Here is a 26,369-nt window from a genome sequence, read left to right on the forward strand (position 1 = left end):
ATGGTTATCATTTTAAATTATGCATTGTGCAAAAGAAAAAAAGGAAAAAAGTGATCTGTCCTGATTTAAACAGGCAAGTCTCATGCTAACAGAATATAAAAATATAAAGAAAACTGAAGCAATGTACATGTAATCAACAAACAAATCAGTATATAAAAATATATTTGTATATAAGATTACAGCAAGTGCAAGTTGTGAGGCAACTTTCCAAGGGGATGTTGAGAATGTTTAGAGAGGATAAACATGTGATAATTTCGTTTTCTTATTTCCAATGTATGTGGTCATATTTCAGGAAAGATGAGATTTTAGGAACGGAGGCTATGGAAAGATTTGACCAATTAAATGGAGGTGGTATTCAGAGATAATGCATAGCAACAATGCACTGTGGACCTTGAAAAAAGGTCCAAAAGTGATCTGCAGTTACAGAGAAAGATGCAGCAAACACCTTTTTGTAATGAGAAAGAAGAGATCAGGTGAGAGCACAAAAGAAACAAAGGGAGCTCCCGAATCTGCATGCCCTGGTCAAACGGAGTCTATAGAGAGGCTGAACTCTCCATCCTGTCCAGAGAAGCTGAGTGGCCAGGATTGAGGATGAATGTAGAAAGCTCCCCATCTTCTGGCAAAGAGATGAGATTCTTTACAACGAAGAGGAAACTGGAAATATTATTATGAGAGATGACTGTGCTTCAGACTACAGTACTTTCTTTCTACGTTAATAAATTAAGAGTGGATATTTGGGATCTATTAGAGAAAGAAAGTTTCTGGATGCAAGTGAAATATATATCAAATATGACTAAGAGTGAAAATCTGTTCATTTTCCTTGAAAAACATCTACGTCCACAGATGTATAAATGGTTCTTAAATCAGATATGCATTAAAGTATAATGTGGAATTTAAAAAAAGAAAAAATCCCAAACATATGTCACCATTTGGTCTTTCAAAAAAAATGCAATCACCAAAAGCTCAAATTCACTTCTAAACAGACAAAGATAATCCTGCTGCTCTGAATTCAGGGGGTGTCTAGACATGTAATTAAACTCTCTCTATGGTCCTAACAAAACTGTGTCATTGTGTAATGAAAGCTACTGCATAGTAATTTAGTTTAATTACAGCTATGCTGTGTTCGATGGGCTGTGTGTGGTTAATTGATAATGTCTCAGGAGTTGGTAGGAGGAAGTTTGAATCTCTTTAAAAATCTAACAGGACAAAGAAGAACCAGTCGTTAAAAAAAGAAAACGGTATTCTGACTACAGTTCTCCTACTGGGAAGAAAAATTAAATTGCATAAATTCACTCTTCTCTACCCTTCAGAAAATTGAGACTCAATATACATAAATTTAAGTAAGAACTTCAAAGTGAATACTCTACTTTTGTGTCGTATCTACCTTGGAGATCTGCCACTACCACTGTCTTTACCCTCAACCTCTACTCTAGGACACCTTCAGAATTATCAACAGAATATATAAGAAAAGCAGTAGGTGACTACTATGTCCCATGACCAGATCAACAGGCATGGTTAGGACTGACTGGCTGTGAGACCCATGGTCAGCCGTGATCTGTAGAGCATCGCAGGGTCAGAGGAATCTACATTAGGCAAACAGCCAAGTCCTGGGGCCTCTTAGGCACTGTCATTTACGTCAGAGTCATCTTTGATGCCTCCTTTTCTCTCATTAGTCTTGCCCAATTAATTCTACCTCCAAAATACATCTCATATCTACGCTCTCTTTCCATTTACATTGTTACCACTTAGTACAGTCCTTCATATTCTCTTCTGGCACTATTAACATTTGTCTCCCAACCGCCCCAACACATCCCCACACCTAGGTCATGTCTCTAAAACATAGATTAACTCATGTCAATCCTCCAGTTTAAAAGCAAAAACAATTCACCTTTAAGGGCTCCTCAGTGCCTATTAGTTAAAGTCTAATCTCCTCAGTATGAAAATTAAAGGTCCTTCAAAATTTGTCCCTAATTTTTGGCTATGCATTATCCTGGGACAATTCTTACCATGCACTAGCCACATAGCTTTACTTACTATTGCTATGCCATACACATTCCCACTTGGTTCCTGGATAATAATAATCTTTCATGTGCCAAATTGCATTTTCTAAAGATTCTTGCAATAATATTACTCATCCCAAATGCTCTTCCAGAATCTTGATACTCCCCATGTAGAGGTAGAGTTTAATTCTCCTCCCCTTGAATCTGGTCTGTTACTTGCTGATAACCAATAGAACGCAGTGGAAGTGACACTGTTTGACTTCTGAGGTTAGATCGTAAAAGTCAGTGCAGCATCTACCGTTTGCTAGATACTCATTTTTAGATCCCTGAGCTGCCATGTAAAAAGTCTGACTATCCTAAGGCCAAGATACTGTAAGAAAATCGGGCAACATGGAGAAGCTAAGTATAGTTGCTCCAGTTGACGGCCTCTGCTGAGGTCCCATGTGGCAGACATCATCAACTACCAGACATGCGAATGAAGACACCTGTGAATAATTCCTGCCTCCATCCATCAAGCTCCCAAACCTTTAAGTCTTCTCAGCTAAGATTCCAGACATTACAGAGCAGAGATAACCATCATTGCCACCATGTTCTATTTGAAGTCTTGACCCAGAGAATATGTGAGCTATTAAGCTGCTAGGTTTGGGGATAATTTGTTAATACAGCAATAGTACCTGCAACACTTCATAACCCAGATTACACACCACCTCTGTGAAATTTTCCTCTAATCCCACAAGCAAAATAAATATCATTTTCTCTGTCCCCTCCCAAAGTATTTTCTTCATATCCCTACAATACTCTGATATTCTTATCATAGTTACTTGTGTACTTGTCTTCAAAATTAAAGATAAACTCCTTGAGAGCAGGGATTGTCTTATTCACCTGTGTACCCATGGACTCTAGGCAAAAGCCTGATAGATTTATGAAAAATGTTTGTAAAAATAATGCACGAAAGAAGGAGTGAATGAATGGTCAGAATTATGGGCTGAATGAGGCTCTTTCGCAAACATCAACAAATAGACAAAAAAACCCAAGGAATAACTAGAACTCATTCTGAGGTCTAGCACATATTGACATTTCATAAATGTTTATTAAATAAATAAAATGGTGGAACTACCTGCACTAGGACAGGAACCAGCTCCTAAAATCTTTGGTTTGGACTAGAGGTCCTATGTCTATCCTAGTTCATAACCTTGTGTGGTTCTGTGTTCAAGAAACTTAGTGAACTCAATTCATTCTGCTCTTTGTTTAAGGCAATATCAATAGCTGCCCTTGGACAGCAAGGCTGGGCAGTGAAATACAACATAATTGATCAGTTCCGTTTTGCAGTGCACAAGCAAATTTACTCTAGTTGTAGGTCTGCTAGTGATGAATTCTATTAGCTTGTGCATGTCTAATGAAGTCTTTATTTTGCCTTCCTTTTTGAAAGCTATTTTCACTGAGTTTAGACTATCAGGTTGCTCTATCTTTTCTCTTATAATACTTTGATGATGTTATTCCACTGTGTCCTACTTGCATTATTTCTGATGAAAAATTTAATGTCATGCTTATCTTTGTTCTTCTGATACAATGCGTCTTTTTTCCTTTGGTTGCTTTTATGGTATTTCATTTATCTTTAGTTTTAAGAAAATTGAATATGATGTGTCTTGGTATCATTTTCTTCATGTTCCTTGTGTTTGAAATTTTTTATTATTGGATGTGTGGCTTTATAAGTTTTATCAAATTTGGAAAATTGAGCATATTATTTCTTCAGATATAATTCTATCTCTCATCATTCTTCAATGACTCCAATTATACATATATTTATATATTGAATATATTACATTATATATAATTATTTTATATTATATATGTGTGTGTGTGTATATATATTATCTATATATTTTATATATATATATATTTTATATGTATATGGCTACTTGAAGTTGTTCCATAGCTTACTGACCTTCTGTTAATTTTGATTTCAATGTTTTTTCTCTGTGTTCCAACTTGGATAGTTTTTAGTGCTATGTCTTCAAGTTCACTTTCTTTTATTTCTGAAATGTCTAACTGCTGTTAATTCCATTCACTATATATTTTTTTCATCTCAGATGCTATAATTTTCTTCTCTAGATGTTTGATTTCAGTCTTCTTTTGTATGTCTTCCATGGATCTATTTAACATCCTCGATATTTCCTCTACGTTCTTGAATATATGGAGTACGGTTATAATGACTGATTCAATGTCTCTGTGGACTACTTATTTCATTTGTGTCATTTGTAAGTCTGTTTCTATTGGTTGATTTTTCTCCTGCTTTCATCCAGTCTCACTCTGGATGTGCTTTTTGCATGCATTTCTCATAATTTTTCACTAGGTGAAAGACGTAAGTTTTATCTTTGGGTGCTGAACAAATACAGACATATTGGTGATCTTCTTTAGATTTGTTCTGGATGCAGTTAAGCTACACTACTTGGAAACAGTCTGATCGTTTTGAGGCTTGCTTTTAGACTTTGTTCAATTTGTCCACTCTGTGTATTGGGAACATAAACTCTTCCCATCCCTATCGAACTGCAGCCATTATTCCCTCTAATCTGCACTTCTTCCCCTGGCCTTGGATAGTTCCTTCACATGTGTGTGTTCATCAGTGCTCAGCTGAAGATTTAGGGGGAGGGCGCACCTTCAGCTTTCCATAGATCTATCTCAGTGCAACTCTCTCCTCTCTGGTACTCTGCTCTGTGAACTCTAGCCTCCTTGGCCTCTCAGACTCTTTGTTCTGTCTTCTCATCTCAGGGAGACGGCTGGACTTCTCCTGGTCTCTCCCTCCCTATATGGCAGCCTGAAAACTCTCTTCAGGCAATTGTAGGGCTCATATTGTTTGTGCTCCCTTTTTCAGAAATCACCATCCTGAGCTACCTGATGTCCAATGTCTGAAAACCATGTTTCGTATTTTTTGTCTGGTTTTTTGTTTGTTTCAGGGAAAAGTATAAATTAGCTCCTTTTTATTTTGTGTTGGCCAGAAGCACACATTGCCAAAACTACTTCAGACGTTTTCAACGTTTTCTAAATAATATTTTACTTGCTGCCTAAGATTGGAATTATCCTCAGTATTTGAGACCATGTTGAACTTATGACAGCTATTGGTGAACCAGTAAATGCAGTTAAAGTTGTTAAGGAAAGAAAGAATGACAACTGGAGAAACTCTGCACTTAGTTCAATATTGATCAAACCCTACACTTAATTCAAAATGGATCAAAATTTCTACTGTATTCAAGTTTCTGAGGTTTCATATAGTAAAGAAAAAGTAATCTCAGCTTGCTCCTTGGTTAGAAAGACTTTCTTCCCTTTTTGTGGACCCTTGGAAGTGTTTGAAGGTAGTGTCATGTGTGAAATGGATCCAAAGTTGTAGAGATATAAAGGATAAAAATCATATTAAATAAGTTAAAGAGAGGCAATAGTGCTTGGCTTGGAGATAATCCTCTTGATAATTCTTAAAGCTATGCAAGAGTTGAGTCAATATTTTAACCAGTATAGGCCACATTTCCTTCCAAGCAAAGATGAAGTACCCATTTATTTTATTCTACTACTTATATAATGTTTACATAATTTATGAAATAAATCTTTTAAGATTTATTGAAGCAAAATGGATACCTACAAAAATTAAAAATTTCTAAATATATGAAAGGTATAATTATTATACAAATATATCCCTAAAGCAGCCTGCTTAAAGTATTGATATGAGGAATTATATTGAAGGTTACTAATTTTCAGATACTAGTAGCAACAGCTCACTTAGTAATTAAAATACTTCAGAGTGATGCTTCAGAAATTACAAAATAAACTTTGCCTGTATACATTGGTTTTCAGAGATTCTTGTACTCTATGACAATCATCTCTTGATCCTTCCAGATGAAAGCAGTCGAATGATCTATTATATTCTGTGACATTTCATTTAAAGAAAATAAAATGCAATTTAATGATGACTCTGAAGGCTTTGATACATTGAAGTTACTTTTGAGCGTTAAGTGCCCCCAACTCTTATATACTTTAAAAAACAGCAAGTGCCTATACTAGAGTATTAATTCCTATTAAACAAGGTTTTAGATTATAGTAAATTTAGATAATCTATGTGCTTTACAAGTAAGGGCCTTGGAAGCCCTCTCTGAAGGATTACTCTACGAATCCTAGAACCAGTGCAGACTTTAAGAGATTATTTAGAATAGGAATCTCAAACTCGAATGCCTCGAATAGACAGGCAGGTAATGTAAGAGTGAAGTGGGCAAAATTCATATTCAAATATTTTTATTTAATGACTTTTCTATAGCATTTACTATGTGACAGGCACCGTTCTAAGTGATTTATCAAATATATATTTATCCTATTATATTAACCTTATATATTATATTAATATATATAATTCTATTATTTCCATTTTACAAATAAAGAACAGCCAAGTTAAAGAACTTGCTCAAGTTCATAGAGTTAGTAGCGGTGCTGGGACTTGACTCCTCATAGTCTCGCCTGGAGTCTGCGCTCTTCATCACTAGGCTGGGGAACAGTGGAGGGGTTTATGGTGAACGGAGACAGCATATCCTACTCCCAAAGCTTTTCATAATATTTGAGCAAACTCAGGCTTTAATCTTTAATCATTCAGCAGTTTACTTTCAAAGGTTTGATGTTAAGAGTGAAAGAAAATCCTGCAATCAGGCCTAAAACATTTCTGGAAAAAAAACTCTAGATTACCAGGCTTCTTCCACAGAGGAGCAAAAATGATACTGGAGATGCCTCTTTTGAGAAAAAGGAAATACAAGACAGAGCACCAGTGAGAGAATCTGGAGTTACTCACAAATTGTGCATCTTCTCCCATTAAAGGAAAAGCATAGAGCTTCTGCCCAATTCCCTCAGGCTACTGGTACCCTGCTTTTTGGGATGCAGAAGGAATGGTTTTTTCTGCCTTGATTTGGGATAATTTTGATTGATCATTTAATAGTCACTACAATTTTTACCCCCAAGGATCTCTTTTATTTCTCCATGTGGTAGATGCTGAATTTAGAAAAAGTGTATTTATAGAATAATATTTATTAAGTAATGATTAACTGGCCCATCTCCTTCTTGTTAATCAGAAACATGTAACCCAGTAGCCCATAGAATGTACTATCTCTAGCTGCCAGCCAGAACTTTATCAATAGCAAGAGATACCAGGATGGCCACCCTCAGTGACAAATGTAAGCCAAATCAAATGGAGTTGGAGTTTCATTAACTATTGCATCATTCTCAAAGGCACATATGTGATTTTCATAAAACATATCGACATATTGAAAACTGCACCGTAGCCCTTAACAAATGCCTTCTAGTGTCCCTAAAATGAGAAAATCTCAATCTGGGAACCAGGACACTGGAGGGTGGATATTTGGCTTCAATCTGTTCTACACATAATAACCAGATATAAATACGGTGAATCTAGTATTCTTTACCAGGTGAAGTAATTTAAAATTATTTCCACAGTGAAATTTCTGGGTAATAAGTACGTGAAGGATAACTGTACAGTCATGCACCTCTTAATGACTGGGATGAGAAACGCATCATTAGGTGATTCCATCACTGGGCAAACATCATAGAGTGCACTTACACAAACCTAGATGGTATAGCCTACTACACACCTAGGCAATATGGTACTAATCTTATGAGACTACCATTGTGCATGTAGTCCATCATTGACTGAAATGACATTATGCGGTGCATGACTATATTGTTATTGCCCATCTTTGAAGTCTACTTTCTCAATTAGGGATATATAAAAATATATACCCCTTGTGAAAAATGTTCATGTTATCACATCATTTTGTCTCATGAATATTTATGCAATAGAATTTTAATTTTCTTTTGACCACAAACATGTTGCAGAATTGTTTTGCTATTAATATTGTTTATGTGAAATATCAGGGTCGGTCCTTTTCAATATTTTATCTGCTGAGATTAATCATATATAAAACCAGAAAAGAAAAGCTTAGATAGATCTTTTAAAAGAAAACTTGGATTACTTTTTTAAAAGGTTTTATTGTTTATTTTTTAGGTGAGGAAGATTGGCCCTGACATCTCCTGCCCATTCTCCTCTTTTATTTTTCTGAGAAAGATTGGCCCTGAGCTAACATCCGTGCCCCTCTTCCTCTGCTTTATATCTCGGACGCCTGCCACAGCATGGCTTGACAAGTGGTGCATAGGTCCACACCCGGCATCTGAACCATTGAACCCTGGGCTGCCAAAGCAGAATGTGCGAACTTAACCACTGTGCCACTGGGCCGGCCCCTTCCTCTTTTTGCTTGAGGAAGATTATCCCTGAGCTAACATCTGTGCCAATCTTCCTCTATTTTGTGTGTGGGATGCCGCCACAGCCTAGCTTGATGAGTGGTGTGTAGGTCCATGTCCAGGATCCAAACTCACGAACCCTGGGCCGCCAAAGTGGAGTAGGCAAATTTCACCACTATGCCATTATGCTGGCTCCTAAAGATTTTAGTTTATAGACCAGGGAAAGTACATAGAGTTCCCATATACTCTCTGCCCCTACACACGCATAGCTTCCTCATTATCAACATCCCTCCCTAGAGTGGTACATTTGTTACAACTGATGAACCTACATTGACACATCATAATCACCCTAAGTGCATAGCTTACATTACAGTTCACTCTTGGTGTTGTACATTGTATGGGTTTAGACAAATGTATAATGGCATGTATCCATCATTATGGTATCTTACAGAGTATTTTCCCTGCCCTAAAAATCCTGTGTTCCTCCTATTCATCCCTTCAACCCCACCCCAACCTCTGGCAATCAGTGATCTTTTTACTGCCTCCATAGTTTCACCTTTTCCAGAATGTCAGATAGTTGTAATGATATACTATGTGATGTTTTCAGGTTGGTTTCTTTCATTTAGTGATTTGAATTTAAGGTTCCTCCACGTCTTGTTAGCTTATTTCTTTTCAGTCTTAATAACATTCCATCGTCTGGATATACCACAGTTTATTTATACTTTCACTTACTGAAGGACAAATTTCCAAGTTTTGGAAATTATGAATAAAGCTGCTATAAACATCCGTATGCAAGTTTTTGTGTGGACATAAATTTTCAACTCCTTGCGTAAATATCAAGGAGCACAACTGCTGGATCCTCTGGTAACAGCATGGTTAGTTTTGTGAGAAACTGCCAAACTGTCTTCCAAAGTAGCTGTACCATTTTGCTTTCCCACCAGCAATGAATGAAGAGTTTCTGTTGCTCCACATCCTCACTAGCATTTGGAGTTGTCAGTGTTTTGGATTTGGGCCATTCTAACAGGTGCGTAGTGGTATCTCATTGTTGTTTCAATTTGTATTTCCCTGATGACATATGATGTGGAGCATCTTTTCATATCCTTATTTGACATCTCTACATCTTCTTTCATGAGGTGTCTGTTAAGGTCTTTGGCTCATTTTTAAATTAGGTTGCATGTTTTCTTAATGAGTTTTAAGAATCTTTGTATATTTTGCATAATAGTCCTTTATCAGACATGTCTTTTGCAAATATTTTCTCCCCAGTCTGTGGCTTGTATTATAATTTGCTTGACCTTGTCTTTCACAGAGCAGAAGTTTTAAACTTGAATGAAGTCCAGTTTATCAATTATTTATTTCATGGATCAAGCCTTTGGTGTTGTATCTAAAAAGTCATCACCATACTTAATGCCATCTAGGTTTTCTCCTGTGTTATCTTCTAGGAGTTTTATAGTTTTGCATTTTACATTTAGATCTGTGATCCATTTTGAGTTAATTTTTGTGAAGGGTAAGGTCTGTGTCTAGAATCACTTTTTTTTGCATATGGATATTCAGTTGTTCTGGCACCATTTGTTGAAAAGACTATCTTTGCTTTACTGTATTGCTTTTGCTTCTTTGTCAAAGATCAGTTGACTATATTTATGTGGGTCTATTCCTGGTCTCTCTATTCTGTTCTGTTGATCTACTTGCCTATTTTTTCATCAATACCACACCTTCTTGATTACTGTAGCTATATAGTAAGTCTTGAAGTCAGATAGTGTCAGTCCTACAACTTTATTATTCTCCTTCAACATTGTGTTGGCTATTCTGGGTGTTTTGTCTCTCCCTATAAAATTTAGAATAAATTTGTTGATATCCACAAAATAACTTGTTGGGATTTTGATTGGAATTGCATTCAATCTATAGATCAGGTTGGAAAGAACTAACATCTTGACAATATTGAGTTTTCCTACCCATGAACATTTATTTTTCCATTTATCTAGCTCTTCTTTGATTTTGTCCATCAGAATTTTGTAGTTTTCCTCATATAGATCTTACACACATTTTGTTAGATTTATATGTAAGCATTTCATTCTGGGGGAATGCTAATGTAAATAGTGTTGTGTTTTTAATCTCGAATTCCATTTATCCATTGCTAGTATATAGGAAAGCAATCGACTTTTGTATATTAACCTTGTATACTGCAACTTTGCCACAATTGCTTATTTCCAGAATTTTTTTGTTGCTTCTTTTAGATTTTCTACATAGATAATAATGTCATCTGTGAATAAAGACAGTTCTATTTCTTCCTTGCTAATCTATATACATTTTATTTCCTTTTCTTGTCTTATTGAATTAGCTAGAACTTCCAGTAAGATGTTGAAAAGGAGTAGTGAGATGGGACATCCTTACCTTGTCCCTGATCTTAGAAGGAAAGCTTTGAGTTTCTCACCATTAAGAATGATGTCTGCTGTAGGTTTTCTGTAGATATTCTTTATCAAGTTGAGGAAGTTTCCTTCTATTCCTAGTTTACTGAGAATTTTTATCATGAATGGGTGTTGGATTTTGTCAAATGCTTTTTCTGCAACTATTGACATGATCAATATCATATGATTTATTTTTCGCCCTGTTGATGTGATGGATTACATTACTTGATTTTCAAACGTTGAATTAGCCTTGCATACTTGGGATAAATCACACTTTTTCATGGTGTATAATTCTTTTTATACATTGTTGTATTTAATTTGCTAAAATTTTGTTGAGGAATTTTGCATCTATGTTCATGAGAAACATTGGTCTCCAGTTTTCTTTCCTTGTAACGTCTTTGTCTGGTTTTGGTATTAGAGTAATTCTCGCCTCATAGAATGAGTTAGGAAGTATTCCCTCTGCTTCTAACCTGTGAAAGAGATTGTGCAGTATTGGTAAAATTTCTTCCTTAAATGTTTGGTAGAACTCATCACTGAGCCCAAATGGGCTTGGTACCTTATGTTTTGGAAGGTTATTAATTATTTATTCAATTTCTTTAATAGATATGGGCCTATTCAGATTGTCTATTTCTTCTTGCATGAGTTTTGGCAAATCGTATCTTTCAAGGAATTGGTCCATTTCATCTAGGTTATCAACTTTACTGGCATAGAGTTATTCATAGTATTCCTATATTATCCTTTTATGTCCACAGAATCTGTAGTGATGTCCCCTCTTTCATTTCTGATATTAGTAATTAGTGTCCTCTCTTTCTTATTATTAATTTTTTAGTTAGCTTGGCTAGAGGCTATCAATTTTATTGATCTTTTGAAAGAATCAGCTTTTGATTTCATTGATTTTTCTCTACTCATTTATTGTTTTCAAATGTATTGACTTCTGCTTTAATTCTTATTATTTCTTTTCTTCTGTTTACTTTGAATAGGAGTACTTCAAAAAATAATTAGTTACAGATTTTCAAGTACTTCATACTTGAATGTAAGATTCTTTTTGCCATTTCAGGGATTCAAGAATTAAAAATACAAAAACTTTATCATTCCATTTAACACCACATTATTCTTTAAATTGCTGGTATTGCCAATTCAGATTAAATGACATTGTGGAAAAAAAAATCTATTCCTTTAGAACTCATGTGATGAGGATCAGCATTAGAATTCCTGAGGTGATATTAAGGTAGAAATCTAATATCAAAACCAAAATCAGGGCCAGCCCCAGTGACCTAGTGGTTAAGATTGCTGTGCTCTGCTTCGGCGGCCTGGGTTTGGTTCCCAGGGGCAGACCTACACCACTCGTCTGTCAGTGGCCATGCTGTTGTGGCAGCTCACATACAAAAAGAGGAAGATTGGCAACAGATGTTAGCTCAGGGTGAATCTTCCCCAGCAAAATCAAAAAGAAAAACAAAAACAAAATTCAATCAATGTATCTCAACACATCCCCCGTCCCATGAAAATTCCATGTGAGTATAAATGTGGTTTCCAATGCTTATGGGGAATAATATTTTAATTATATGCAAAGCTAATAAGTAATTTAATAAACTCTATAATGCAGAAAGAATTATATTTATACTGTATTGGTTATACTGCCATAACAAACCATGCTAATTCCTTTTAGCCTATCTTTCTCATCATTTCTGATACTTAAGAAAAGTTGGGTGAATGAATGAAGAAAGTCCTGAGTTCTGCCAAATGAGCTCTCTTAGTCTCTTTATCTGTTGCTGGACTTAACTTCAAGGGAAAAAAGGATCAGTTCTACAAAATGTTGAAGGAGGAGCTGGTATGTGCTTGCATTTTGAAAGCATAGGGAGCTGCTATTTGAGAGTCAGCCTGATCATCAGCAGACTCTAGACCCATGAATGCCCAGAAAGACCAGTCTGAATAATCAGCCCATGAGTGCTAAGCAATATTTATGACTCCACAAAACTGGCATAAAAGGGCAACTACTTGTGAAGAAGTACAATAATTGAACAGAAGTTGAATTTGGTTACAAAGAACTGACTAAGTCTTCTACACAATTTCTTACTATTGACTCACATTGAGGATGTTCACCTTTTGATGCTACCATCATTCTGAGTATCGACAAAGTTACAGAGCTGGTCGTACCTGTAAGAGTTACATCTGTGGAGCTATTATTATTCCCACCTACTCTTGTCCTAAAAGGAATGGAATACGCATTTGCACATATTCTTAATTTATTTGAGACAGATTTAATTTTTTAATTATAGCATGCAGAGTGATTCTCTCTCATTACGTCAAATAAGTGGTTTTCAAGAACTGAATCCAAGCATAAAAACGCAGAGGCAAACATAAACAGGTGCACCTGCTGCAATGCACCTGTGTCTTTTAAAAAAGTGTGATCTTTGAAATGGATATATCTCACTTGTCTCATTTCAGTTTTAGCCCTTGAATTCTTGCCATGCTTAGGCCTCTGTCTGCTCATCTGTTTCTCTGGCTTTGTGCCCAACATAGTCTATAGCAGGTTATGGTAGAGGAAGGCAGACAGCAAAAGGATTAAGAGCATAAACTCTGAAGTCATCTTTTATTTTGCATTCTAATCCTGATTCTGCCACAAGCCAGCTGTGTGATATTGGAAATGTTACCTAACCTTTCTGAGTCTCAGTTGCCACATCAGTGAAATTAACATAATGAGACTGATAGCCTTATAGGTGTGAAGATTAAGTGAAATGATGTACATAAAGCCTTTAGCTAAAGCTTGGTCCACAGTAAGTGCTTAATAACACATGGTAGTGATGAGTGGTATTATTATTACTGAGATAGGTCTTAGTCACATGTGTTCCAATTATATATTCCCCTCAAGATTCTTTTTTCAGTTTTCTAGCAGACTAGAGCATAAGCACTTAGCCCCTTTGCTAAATGACCCATTATATGGATAAACAGAAGGTAAGGACATTGTAAATCAGTATGTAACAAGGTTCTCTCTCAGAGATATTCAAAGATGGTATTTCTGGAATTGTGCAAGATCCAGAACCATTAAGCCTTGAGTGTGGGTAAGTTTCTGTAATGGTAATTTCACAGGTAAAAGTTAGGAAGATAAATTTAAAAACTAGGTACTGTGGTTTTGGATAGATTTCAAGATTCAAGGGAACATTTCAAAGGATAAATCACACAGATGGTCAGAACCTACGGCGTGTTCAACATATTATTCATAGAAATGTGTTTCAAGATTAAATTCTGAGAAGTAGAAACCAAGTCTAGGATGAAAAGTGTATGTGTGAAAAATTGTTTTTTAATGTGGATTTTCCCCTGTATCTATCATCATGTCAAGTTCTATGAATTTCGATATCTTTTCCAAAACATACAGAGATATGGCATGTACATTTATTTAGATTTTAAAAGACACTGTATTCCATGAAAAATATTCTTCTGCAGGGTTGGATTAGCATTATCCTTTTTGAAAGTAATGTGATTTAATAGTTTCTTGAATTATTAAAGGTATTTGAACTCCTATTGTCTTTTAGAAACCAAGGACATAAGGCCAGTTCTAAAATATTCACAGCACTCAAAATGCTGGGATAGTAAAGAAGTAAATAATTGGATTCAAGTCAATGAATATCTATTGTGCCTGTTACGTGCTATGAATAGAAAGGGGTATATGGGGTGTATGTGAGAAAGGGGTAGAGGGCAGAAGAAAAGGATGACAGATATAGATGAATGAATCTTCATTCCTCGTCTAGAGCTAACCTGCCTATTTCAGGAAATAGGCCCTTATACAACTGAGCAGAATACAGTGTGGTTAGCGCTCGACACTAGTCATAAAAAATGCCTTGAGAGTGCAGGGAAGTAGATTTCTTGAAATTCTGAATTTATATCTCTCAGGAAGAGAGAAAGATAAAATTGAAAACAAATATATACATTTAGCTCAGGATTTGTTATAGGTGAATGAAGGAGGGGTAGAACCTTAGCTTAGGGAAGTGCTCTAAGAAACGCGCCAGGGAGTCAAAGAAACCAAAATAGGTAAAATGTTCCAACTGGTTTGACTTAAAAAGATAAGTGCAGAAAATTATCAAAAGCCCATAAGACTGCTTAAATGAATGGACTTTTGTACAGGTTGAAACTTAAAAGACCCATAACCTGAAAGGCCAATAAAGAAGACTTGTACAGATGCCCGGCAATGAGGTCAAGCTTAGACTGGGAGTTCTAACAACGTTGGTTCACTGTACAACTGTGCAAAAGCCAATCTCTTGGAGCTTCAATCTATGCACAATTGTAAAATGGAGGAAATGCTATTGATGCTTTTCTCATAGGAAAAGAGCTGTGAAAACTGACATACACCTGCTCAAGTTATTGGACTTCAAGGATAAAGAAGAGATTCTTAGATGTTGAAGCAGAAGAAATCAGATCATCTCTAGGAAGGGAAATATCAAGTTGGTGTCAGATTTCTGCAAGGCAGCTTTCAATAAAAGGAGACTACAGAGGAGTGTGTATAAACTACTGAGATTAAGACCGATCGTCCCACAAATATTACAGGATGCCCTGCAAGTAAAAATGACCATAAAAATCATGAAAGAACTCAGGGAATATAGTGCTGCTATGCCCTTCTGGAAACAGAAAAAGTTAACAAAAAATCCCAAAGAAAATAAAGAACCCCAACAACTTGTTGAATAAATCCAACCAACTAAGAAATAAAGAGAAAAAACTGTGGTAAATGGCTGGTGATAGGCATCAAGTCCATTTAAATGTAGAACCCAAACAAACGAATAAGATGCACAATATAAATGACATAAACCTTACCAAGGTAAAACAGAGATAAGACAAGAGCGTATTTGAAGTTGGAGGTCAATGGAAGAAAGCGTATGTATGTTAATTTCCTTATATTTCTCAGTGGAGAGATAATATATACTTCTTAAATTTAATGAAACATAAAATAGAGGTTGAAGGATGTTGTTTAAAGTTACAAAAGGAATCACTAGAAGAATTGATAATATAATTGCACACACAAGATCACTAAATAAAAACAAATAATAATATTTTCACGTAGATAAAAGAGCTATCAAACAAACAAATGTGAATTAAACTAACAATGGTGGATCAAACTAATATGTGTTAAAGAGCTATTAAACTAAGAAAATTACAAGAACAAAACAAAATAACTACAAAAGTATTTTAAGAGTAAATAGATGAGATTTTAAGTATATACATGTGTATATATAGAGAGAGAGAGAGAGAGAGAGACAGTATGGTACAACTTCCTACGAAAAGTATGAGAAGATATAACATCTTAGAATTTATGAAAAAATCCTTAGAAATTTGACTTCCTATAAAAAAATTATATGAGACAACATAAACAGAGCAAAACTAGGAGAAAACATTTACTCTATTATCTGTCTATCCATCCATCTGTCTATATGATATAGATTATATAAAGATATAAACAATAAAGATTAAAATTTAAATATATAAAGAGCTCCTGCATACCAGCAAGAGAAAAAAACATAAAAATCATTGAAAAAAAGAGCAAAGAACAGAAAAAAGTTAAAGAATATGATGACCAGTTCACACACGATTGAAAATGGTCTATAAACCCAAGTAATATTCATGATATCTTTAGTATTATAATTAGAAAATGTAAATCAAAACAACGAATTATTTTTACCACTTATATTAACCTTCTCCCCCCTAAACAGCTGATACTCTCCAGGACTGGTTAGATGGACATGTGGACAAAGAGGCAGACTCAAACTATTGGCAGGATTGTAGACTGGTAAATATTTGCAGTTTAGCAGCATCCATAAGAAATGCAAAACGAATATATTCTTTGTCTCATAGAAGCCACTTCTTGGGATGTATCTTAAAGAAATGTCTTCACTTGTGCATAAATATGCCTACAAAGATATTTATTGCAATATTATTTATAATTTTTAAAATTGGAAAAAAAGTAAATAACTTTCTAGGACCTAGATAAATAAATTATGGAACCCATAGTGTGAAAAACCATGTAGCAATTAAAAGAATGAAAAGGATCGATATGCACTAAAATGTGGTAGACAGAATTATGGACCCCAAGAAGACTCCATGCTCTAATCCCCAGGACCATGAACATGCCATATAACATGGCAAAAGGGACTGTGCGGACGTAGTTCGAGTTTCTAATCACTTTGTCCTTAAAATATAGAGATTATCCTGGATTATCCATAGCGCAGTGAGGCCCAAGACCTTAGGGAATTTGTATTCTAGTTTCAAACAAGAGTTCACAATTCCAGGGATTAGAGTTTCTCATGTTGGAGGAACAGAAGGTCATTGGAGCGCCGTGAATGAAGTGGAGCGCCATGAATGCAGGCCCATGGAGAAAGAAAGAGGATCACAGGTTAGCAAGGAGCCTTTTCAGGCAGGACTCTGAGGGCCAGGCATAGAAGGTGAGTGTGATGGCAACACACTGAAGGGTTAAGTGGGGAAATGCTGTGATATGATATATGGTTTATCTTATAAATCAAGAAGGATCCCAAATGTCCGAAGTCTTTCAACTATCACAAAGTAAATGTGGGGAAAACTGATAGCCTCAGAAATGCCAGTGCGATAATCTCCAACTTGCAGGTGTGCTGTATCAAATTTAGAGCTGAAAGGTATACTTCCAGTTCAACATATACTGCTACATAAAGAAAACAAAGGACGGTTAAATGTGACTCACTCTCACCTACATTCCGAGTTATATACTTCCAGTTCAACATATACTGCTACATAAAGAAAACAAAGGACGGTTAAATGTGACTCACTCTCACCTACATTCCGAGTTATATACGTAAACTACTCATTTTCTTGGTGGTCATCAATTGCCAGTACAATCATGCAACTTATAGTATCTTTTAAAACAGCTGGAATGTTCCATTAATAAAATCTGAGTTTTGACTGTTTTTAAGTGTCCAGAGCACAGATAAGTAGTTCTCTATTTAATCAACTAACTGCTTATAGCATAGCAGACAGATCCTTGATTTTCCAGCAAAATTTCATGGGTTGATGATATGTAGGGAAGTAGTTCCTTGAAAAAATAAGCAGAGCAGGTTCTGTAAACTTTAGGCAAAACAGATAATCTTGAGAAAATACTGAGGTCAGGAATCATGGAAGATTAATATTAAATATATGGCATGTAAAATGTATTAGAATTATACCATACTTCTTTCATGAGCTAAAAATAAAGAGAATATTAAAAAAAAATAAAGAGAATATTGCACAAAGGCGCCTTAAATTACATTTACAAAAGGCAGAATGATAAAGTGGGACCCTGGAATGAGGAAAGGTTTTCTTGTCCTAGGTCAAGAAAACATATTGAAATCTATAGTGGTTACTGAAATTTTTCTTTAAAGCAGGCAAAAAAGTTAACAAGAATTGTTAGGGTATGTAGCACTGAATACATTACAATGGTGTTTACATTTTGGATCTTTGGATGGTAATGATTCTCTGGAATTTATGAGGTAAAGAAAGGTGGAGAGAGAAGGAAGGAGAAAAAAAGAGAAGTTGAGTAAGAGAGAGGATGAAGAGACAGATTAAGGGGAAGGTTCCACTTAGATGCTTTGGAAATTCTGTGAAAGTGTTTTTTCCTTTGTAGCCACAATACCGAGGCCTCCTACGGACATTTAGTGTATTGGGGTTAGTGCTATGAACTGAATGTTTGTGTCCCACCAAAATTCATATGTTGGAGCCCTAATCCCCAACATGATGGCATTTGGAGGTGAAGGCTTTAGAGGTAATTAGATTTGGATAAGGTCATGAGAGTAGAACCCCCATCGTGGGATTAGTGCCCTTATAGGAGGATGAAGAGACTAGAGCTTGCCCTCTGCCTCATGTGAGGATACAGCAAGACGGCCGCCTGTAAATCAGGAACAGAGTCCTCATCAAGAATCTGACCACCGGTGGCACCCTGACCTGGGACTTCCAGCCTTCAGAACTGTGAGAAACAAATGTTTATTTACAGCTTTATTTATGTTTATTTACAGTTTATTACAGTACAGTTATTGTTACAGAATACCCAGTCTAAGGTATTATGTTACAGCAACTTGAACAGATTAAGACAGCCAGGGGTGCTAAATGCTTACAAAGAACTGCCCTGCCCAGTGAAACTAGTGCTCCCGCTGTCCCTGTTGAGAAACTCTGCATGTTAGTCAAAGCGAGTATGCTGGACTTTTGTGAGCATTCCCTATTCAGGAGCTACACACTTGAGAGCAGACTGAAGACAGTGACTAAAACAAGAAAACTGAGTTCACCTGCTATTTCCATGACTGGTGCAATGTACATAGGCTATGACCTTGGCTATGCCTATAGGTCAATTTGACATCTTCGTTGAATTCTTTATTTCTCATTTATTGGGCAGACAAAATATTTTGTAAAATTTTGCACAATATGTTCCTGAATGATTTAATAATAACAAAACCAAAATTCCATGTTCAAGGAGTGAAGTTAACAGAATATTATAATGTTGCCTGAAAGCTCTCCTTCTGACCCAGAAATACAAAAATATTCTACCTGCCTGTTTCAGAGAATTGTTCATTTTTTTCAACACTACTACTGAGTTAGCTATTCCCAAAATAAAAATTTCTTTTTTTATGGGTCAAAGACATCAAAAGTAGTAGATTCACATTGCTCCATATAATACAAAATAGGACTTGATGCTCTCAAGACAGGGAATACTTCAGCTTTTGGGCAGACAGCTATTACCAGAGAGCAAGGAAATAAATTTCATCCTCCAATAAATAATTAATGAAAGAACAACATAGAGATGGTTGACTAGAATTTAACCTTAGTCCCTCTACCATCCTTGTAGAGAAGCACACATACAAAGAAACACTTTCAAATCACAATACTTTGATATTTCCCACACAATCATTCTTTCTTAAAAGAGGGTTGTTGTCAAAGGAATCTTTCCAGCTGAGAGTCCTTCCCTTGTGGCCTGTAGGCAGAGGCTGTTGCACATAAACTATATTGATGTAAAGAAGAGACTGTCCCTCCTAGAAAGCCCATTGTGAGTGGTAGAATTTTTTCCTAAGTTTTTCCTGAATTTTAGCTTTTAAGAGCATTCAATGTCAGAGGAACAGAATACATATATGCACAATACAGTGTCACAGGAAAAAAAAAATAGGCCAAATTACCAATTAGAGTAAGGTTTGTTTAAAATAAAAAAGTTATTGCGATAATATGATAATATCCTTCCTCTCATGGCCTACATACGCCTGCTTCAGACAACACTTTTAAAAGTAATTAGAACTTGTTACCTTACTTAAAACCGTATCCCCTTATAGGTTGAATCCCCATCTTTTTTCTTTCTCTTTATACACATTAATCTTTGTAGGTCATCTATAGCAAGAGAGACAATGCATGTCCTTCCTGACCTCATAAGGACACTGTGAGTACTTATCTATTATTACATTTCGTTTCCTTTTTTGTGTGCTTTTCTTTCATACTGCCACCAGTAACTAGACAACATTTTCCACTGTTACTTAAGGTTATCCAGCTCTCTTCTCCAAAGTCAATGATTCTGTGAATCTCATGCCCTAATCAACTGAAACCTGAGAACAGCTGTGAATGAATTTCTAAAGACCATAATCCAATGATATCAAACAAGAATCAGGTCACATCTACTTTGTAACCTCATGTCCATGACACTTCAATGGGGTTTTTGCAATAGTAAACGCACTTATCTCAATCCTGAGGTGTTTCCTTCCGAGAAAGATAATTTAGATGTTATTTTTTATCCTCTTTTTCTGGTTAAATCCTTTGAGGCAGGGATTGTGCCTCATGTTCCCTTTCTGCAGCTCCCCTCAGGACCTAAAACATACGCTGTGCATAGTGAACACAGTCATCCTGATCTAGAGGCTTTGGTTGGTCTCTTAAAATATTTGTTATTTTTGCATTTGCTGTTTTATCCATCATCAGTTCTCAACTGGAGGAGAGGGGAAAAAAAAGTATAAGAGAAAAAAAATGGAAGCAGGAATGGAAGACAAAGAGGTCACGAGAATGGAAGACAATGAGACTGGGTGGAAGAGAAGGGACTAAAACTTCAGTGGGCAGAGAGGAGAGGAGAAGAGAATGTAGGGTTAAGTATCAAGGGTCAGAAAGGTTGAGGAGATACTCTTACTAATCCTTCAAGTCCTGTTATCTGCATGTTGCCTGCTCTGGGTTATTTTCATAATCTCCAAGTCTTCGCATATGTAACATTCATAAATATCGATAGTGAAGGTGCAAGGGAATTCTGGGCTTAATTGGTTAGTGCATTTCATTCACAGAATCACAAACCATGCCCTTTCAGATGCTTTTCATTTCTTGATTGAGTATTTTCATAGCCTCTTAACTGGCCTGACTACTTTTGGACTTCATGCTGCCATCAGGGTGACGGTCCTGACGCAAAAGTTCCTCAGAGTCTCCTCTTCTGAAGAATCACATGAACCTCTTCTGCAAGTTACACAATCCCTTCAGGCCAGGCTCCCTGTCTTTCTCTCATGCCCCAGTTCTCACCATGTGTACTTTACTTTCTAGCAACATCCAAAGACCAGCAGTTCATGTCTTTGAACCTTTAGTCTATTATGTTCCATAGAAATTTGTGGGAGGAAAGGAGTATTCCTGGAATTTCCTTTCTTTCATACTGGCTGCCTATTAAACTAATTTTCTTGCAAAATCCAACTCAGGTATAACTTCCTCTGGCAAGATTTTTCTGACTCAGTTTCTCCCTAGATACACCAAACAGCTTTCACCCTCTCTAATGCCTTTGAATCTGCAAAACTCATCAGTCGGTGCACATACATCATGTTCTAGCCATGTGCTTGTGTCTATTTGCCCTATAAATTGGTGAGCTTCTTGATCTCTGTATCCAAGATTGTGGCACATAACAGAGAATCAGTTACTGGTTGAACTGCATTGTTGACATTATCCAACATTTACAAAACACTGAAGCAACAAAAGTCATCTAGAATGTAATCATTGAGATGATATTTTGTGTACAATAATTAGAAAATTCCTAGATATATGCTCCACAATTTATTTTGATTCTCTGGGGAATCAAAAGAGAGAAGGTCACTTAGGATTTGACAAACTTTTGATATCATTATTATCATGTCAATAAGGATGTACAGAAGTATTTAATGAGAAAGATACCCCCCTTCCAGGAATTATTTTTAGATCTCCACTTTCCTAGTATTGAACTATAATTTTCAGAATGTGGATTATTTTTTATTCCAAAATTTTTTCTGATATCTATACTCTGAGCCACTAGTCTACTTTATTCTATGTTTATAAGTCAAAATATTAGAATATTAATAGAACTATTTGTTATTTCTTCTCTTGTAACTTGATCTCTCAATTCTTAGTAAGAATATATAACCACTTTTACTTTTTAAGGGTAAAATTATCATTATAGTGTTTCAATGCTTTGAACTTTGCATTAAAATCCATCCTCCAGAGATCAGTGTTTAAATGCAAGTAGCAAAAGACAAAATCGCCCAAGAAAGAAATGCAAATACCATGGGAACTGAAAAACTCAAAACAAACAACAAAAACCCCCACATTTTCTGTTCTAGCCTCTTATTACTTAATTGAACTCTCAGAATCTTTTTATTGACAGTAACTGGACCCAAGCAGTAACAATATTCAGAAAAACAAAGAACAAGTGTCAGAAGCAAGCTTATTGTTAATAACCTTAAACCTCATTGTTCCTTGAAATCATACTTAATCCTAATGTATTATTATGTGGGTGTGTGTTTCAAATTCAGTTTTTAGAAATTTTTATCTAGGAGTATGCCCTTTGTGCTATGTTTAGACAGATGGAAAATTATACAACTTGCTCTGACCACACAATCATGATTAGCATATACCCAAAGTTTTATTCAAGGGGAAGTTCAGTATCTTATCACTTTAAGTAACCAGACATAGAATTTAAAGTGGCAGAAATATTGAGAAACTTACTATCCTCTATGAGATGTCAAGTAGGAGGAGAGTTTAATGTTGTTTACTTTTTCCTCTGCCTTCTTTTACAGTTCTGTTTCTCTTCATAATTACAAGATGGCAAAAGCAGTTCCTAGCATCACTTGCAGACTCCACTATGCCTGCAAAAAAGAGAAACGACCTTTCCTCCCTTCTGTCTCCTTTTTTTAAATTTTTTTTGAGGAAGATTAGCCCTGAGCTAACATCTGCTGCCAATCCTCCTCTTTTTGCTGAGGAAGACTGGCCCTGAGCTAACATCCATGCCCATCTTCCTTTACTTTATATGTGGGATGCCTGCCACAGCATGGCTTGTCAAGCAGTGCCATGTCTGCACCCGTGATCTGAACCGGCGAACCCTGGGCCGCCAAAGCGGAACATGCGAACTTAACTGCTGTGCCACCAGGCCGGCCCCGGTCTTCCTTTATTAGGAGAAGTTTTTGCTAGAACTCACAAGCAGACTGCCCATCAGAACTCATTGGTGAGCATCAGATCATATGCCCTTGCCTAGCTGCAAAGGAGGCTGGGAAAAGAAGTTCTGGCATTTTCCATCTTTATAAAGGCAGATTGGTTCTGTCAACAAAGAATAAGAGGTCTGGTGAAAGATAGGTTAAATGTGTCAAATAATGTAAAGTTGAATAATGCATATATTTCTCATTAAACCTAAAAATGTTATCAAGCATAGTACTCTGTACTAAATATAGAAAATAATTTATTTTAGTGCTGTTGCACTTGTCTTGCTTTCATTGACCTCTGGAACCATTTCATGCACATTAGTAAAGACTATGAGCATTTTAGAGAACTCTATGAATAGAAACAGAAACTTTGAGAATTTACTTTTGATTTTGAATAACTTCTTATACCATTTATTAAACTATTGTCTCTCAAATTTAAACCCAACCTTCTGTAGTCCACTTTGTGAAGATGGAATGTGAATTACCACACTTTTCCTTCTTCTGTGGGCTACCTGTTTGGCTCTGCCATTAGAAGGCACTAGGGAGTGAGCAGAAGGCTGGAAGAGGATGAAAGGACTTGCTTCATCTTATTTCTCTCTGAGTCTGCCTTTCTGCTTGTTATTTTCATGCACCCTAGAAACACTTTTTCACCCTGCAGTGGTAGATCATTCTGGTAGCAGCAGCTGATTCCAGTTTGCAGTTTTTCCAGTGCTCACAGAACTAATCCCAGTGTGCCTCTTCAGTGACACCAGCACAGTTGGCTGGAACATCATCCTTAAAGGTCTGAGTGCCAGCTTCACGGGCAAGTCCTCTAAGCTCAGAGACGAGACACCAGCCCAGCCAGTGAGGCTTCATCACAGTTTATGGGGCACCTCCTTTAAACTTCTAAATTTCAATCATCTCAACCAGTTGATTGTGTTTCTCCAGCCCAAGGGGAGGCTGCTTCCCGACGGGGAAGAGATGGGAAAAAGAGGGGGATAGTGATTTTTTGGAAAAAGAGGAACTCAGGATATCAATGGTGACAAGGAAAGAACTGAAGGTGGTAGCAACAGTAACAGATGTCAGAGGAGATGGAATATTCCCTGGTTATCTTTATAAGGAAATGGAAAAGGAAGGCTTTAAGTTTTGGCACTGTGCTTTATAACAGATGATGACAAACTGACCCCTCCAGAATCGTCAGATTGACCTAGACCACTTAACTTGGGCTACTTGGGCCTAACTGGAATTCATTTCAAGAAGACAGACTACTCACGAAGTCTTAAGGATCTTAAGGTCTTAAGCCCTCAAAGACTGACTGAATGAATTCACACCCAAAGGGGGAAACATCTTTCAAATTCACTTTAAAAGCTTTCAAAAATGCTACTTAAAACTAGAAGGCAGGAGAAGCAAGATTACAGTCAGACAAATTCTGTGAAATATTTGGGGCAAGAGTTGGGATAAAGTGGGCAGGAAGGGAAGGACTGCAACATTTGTTACCTAAGGGGTATAATTATACCTGCAACGTATTTCCCAAGAACTTTTCACTCTTTCAGTTTTCTGCTTCTGCGCATCCAAAAACCAGCTTAGATATAGTCTTATAAGTGTGTGATCCAGAGGAAATGTGAGACGTATCACTGATTCCCTCAAGTTCCCAACAACTGTCCTATGTTTTATAGCTATCTATAGCTATGTAGTTGACAATAAACTACTTCATAAATGTCAGCCATTTCTCACAAGTTTTACATTGCTTGCTTTCTACCTATGAAATACTTAGAGAAATGACTTTAATTTTTTCTAAGTTAGTTGTAACAAGCAGAGAAAATTTGATTTTTAAAAAATTTCTTTCAAAGAATGTTTGACTTATGTGGTAACCTACTTCCTAAACCGGAGATTCGTGAAGTTTGGTGAGTAGGTAAAATAAATTTTTTATTTTAAATTTAGGATCAGCAGTAGACTAATCAATCCGTCTTTGTGGACCTGGAATGCAGCTCTAGGAACTCTAGTCCCTCTGTTCTACGTGGGGCACCCCTATCTGGAGCATCCCTGTTGGGGGCCTTTTTATTCCTTAATTGGTATAACTCCTATAAGTGGAAAATTCTGATGCTGAAAGCATCCATTTCTCATTCATTGAATGAGAATAGAGTTCTCTCAGTCAGCTATCTGCGGTATCACTAAACTGAAGCACGCCCAGTGTGATAAGCCAAAAGAATCAAGAGCTGACCTAAAAGGATGGAGGAAAGAAAGAATGTATTGAAGAAGGTGAGTTTGGAATGACAGGAAAAAAATTAAATGATAGTAAGAGAGCAGAAAAGAATCTCATGAATTGAAGCAAGTTATATAGCTTTGTTTCATATGGAATAACAGCAACAAAATGAGAGTAAGCATGTTTCAGTAAATGTGTCCTCATCTAGGAAGACGAATACGGAAGAGTGGCTATTTCGCTTATTTTGACAAATGTTTATTTATTTATTCAGTAAATATTTATTGAGTACCTAGTATTGTCAGTTGTTTTTGATTTTAGTATTTAGCTAAGGAGTAGATACGTATATACAGATTTACAACACCTAATACATCTTTAAATGAATATACTGAGTCTGAAGTTGCTTATCCTCTTTCCCCTCTGTTTTGAACATTGCTATGATTTCCTTCCGTCCTCTCCTTCCTTCCTTTCTGTTTTGGTTGTGGGTAAAACTCATAGGACATAAGCTTGTGTCACTGTGGCTGATTTCTCAAAATATTGAATAACGATTTTAGTTAGACTACTGACTCCGAATAATAGAATATATCCTAACTCTGAGCATGTTTTATGTATTTGTCTTTAACTGATCCTGATAAATATCTCCCCTTGGGCCCCATCCTGTTTGCTCAGAGAATAATTTGTTCTGGCTTTTATTCAATAAATGAATCACCAAAGTGTCCCAGCATGTATTAGAAACCATTAAATACGTGGGAAGGTTTTCACCAGTGGAGTCTGTTTTATCTATTTAGCCAAATATTTCCTTATTCACGCAATCCAAAGAAGCTGCTCAAAATTATATTTTTTGGTAAATATCTGTGCATGTTTCTGTCATTAACTTATAAAGCTTCATTCCAGTTTAAAATATTAGGTTATATCTCTTCCTTTAAAAAATAAAATTGTCAGAATTTTTCCTTCTAATTCACTCATTTCTTATCTTAAAAGAAAAATCAATTACTCTTTGTGGTTCCAAGGTCTATACTTATCACATTCAACCTTCCTCCACTTCCGTATCAAACAATGAAAACAACAAAGAAACAGACTC

General features: G+C 36.2%; 1 protein-coding gene across 1 annotated transcript in view; it reads right to left on the reverse strand.

The window, feature by feature from the left end:
- CAMK4 (calcium/calmodulin dependent protein kinase IV) overlaps nucleotides 1-26,369 on the reverse strand; it is a 207,957-nt gene that overhangs the window by 37,688 nt on the left and 143,900 nt on the right. The gene's annotated exons all lie outside the window — the stretch shown is intronic.

This window comes from Equus quagga, chromosome 7, assembly GCF_021613505.1.
Source record: "Equus quagga isolate Etosha38 chromosome 7, UCLA_HA_Equagga_1.0, whole genome shotgun sequence".
Classification (NCBI taxonomy): Eukaryota; Metazoa; Chordata; class Mammalia; order Perissodactyla; family Equidae; genus Equus; species Equus quagga.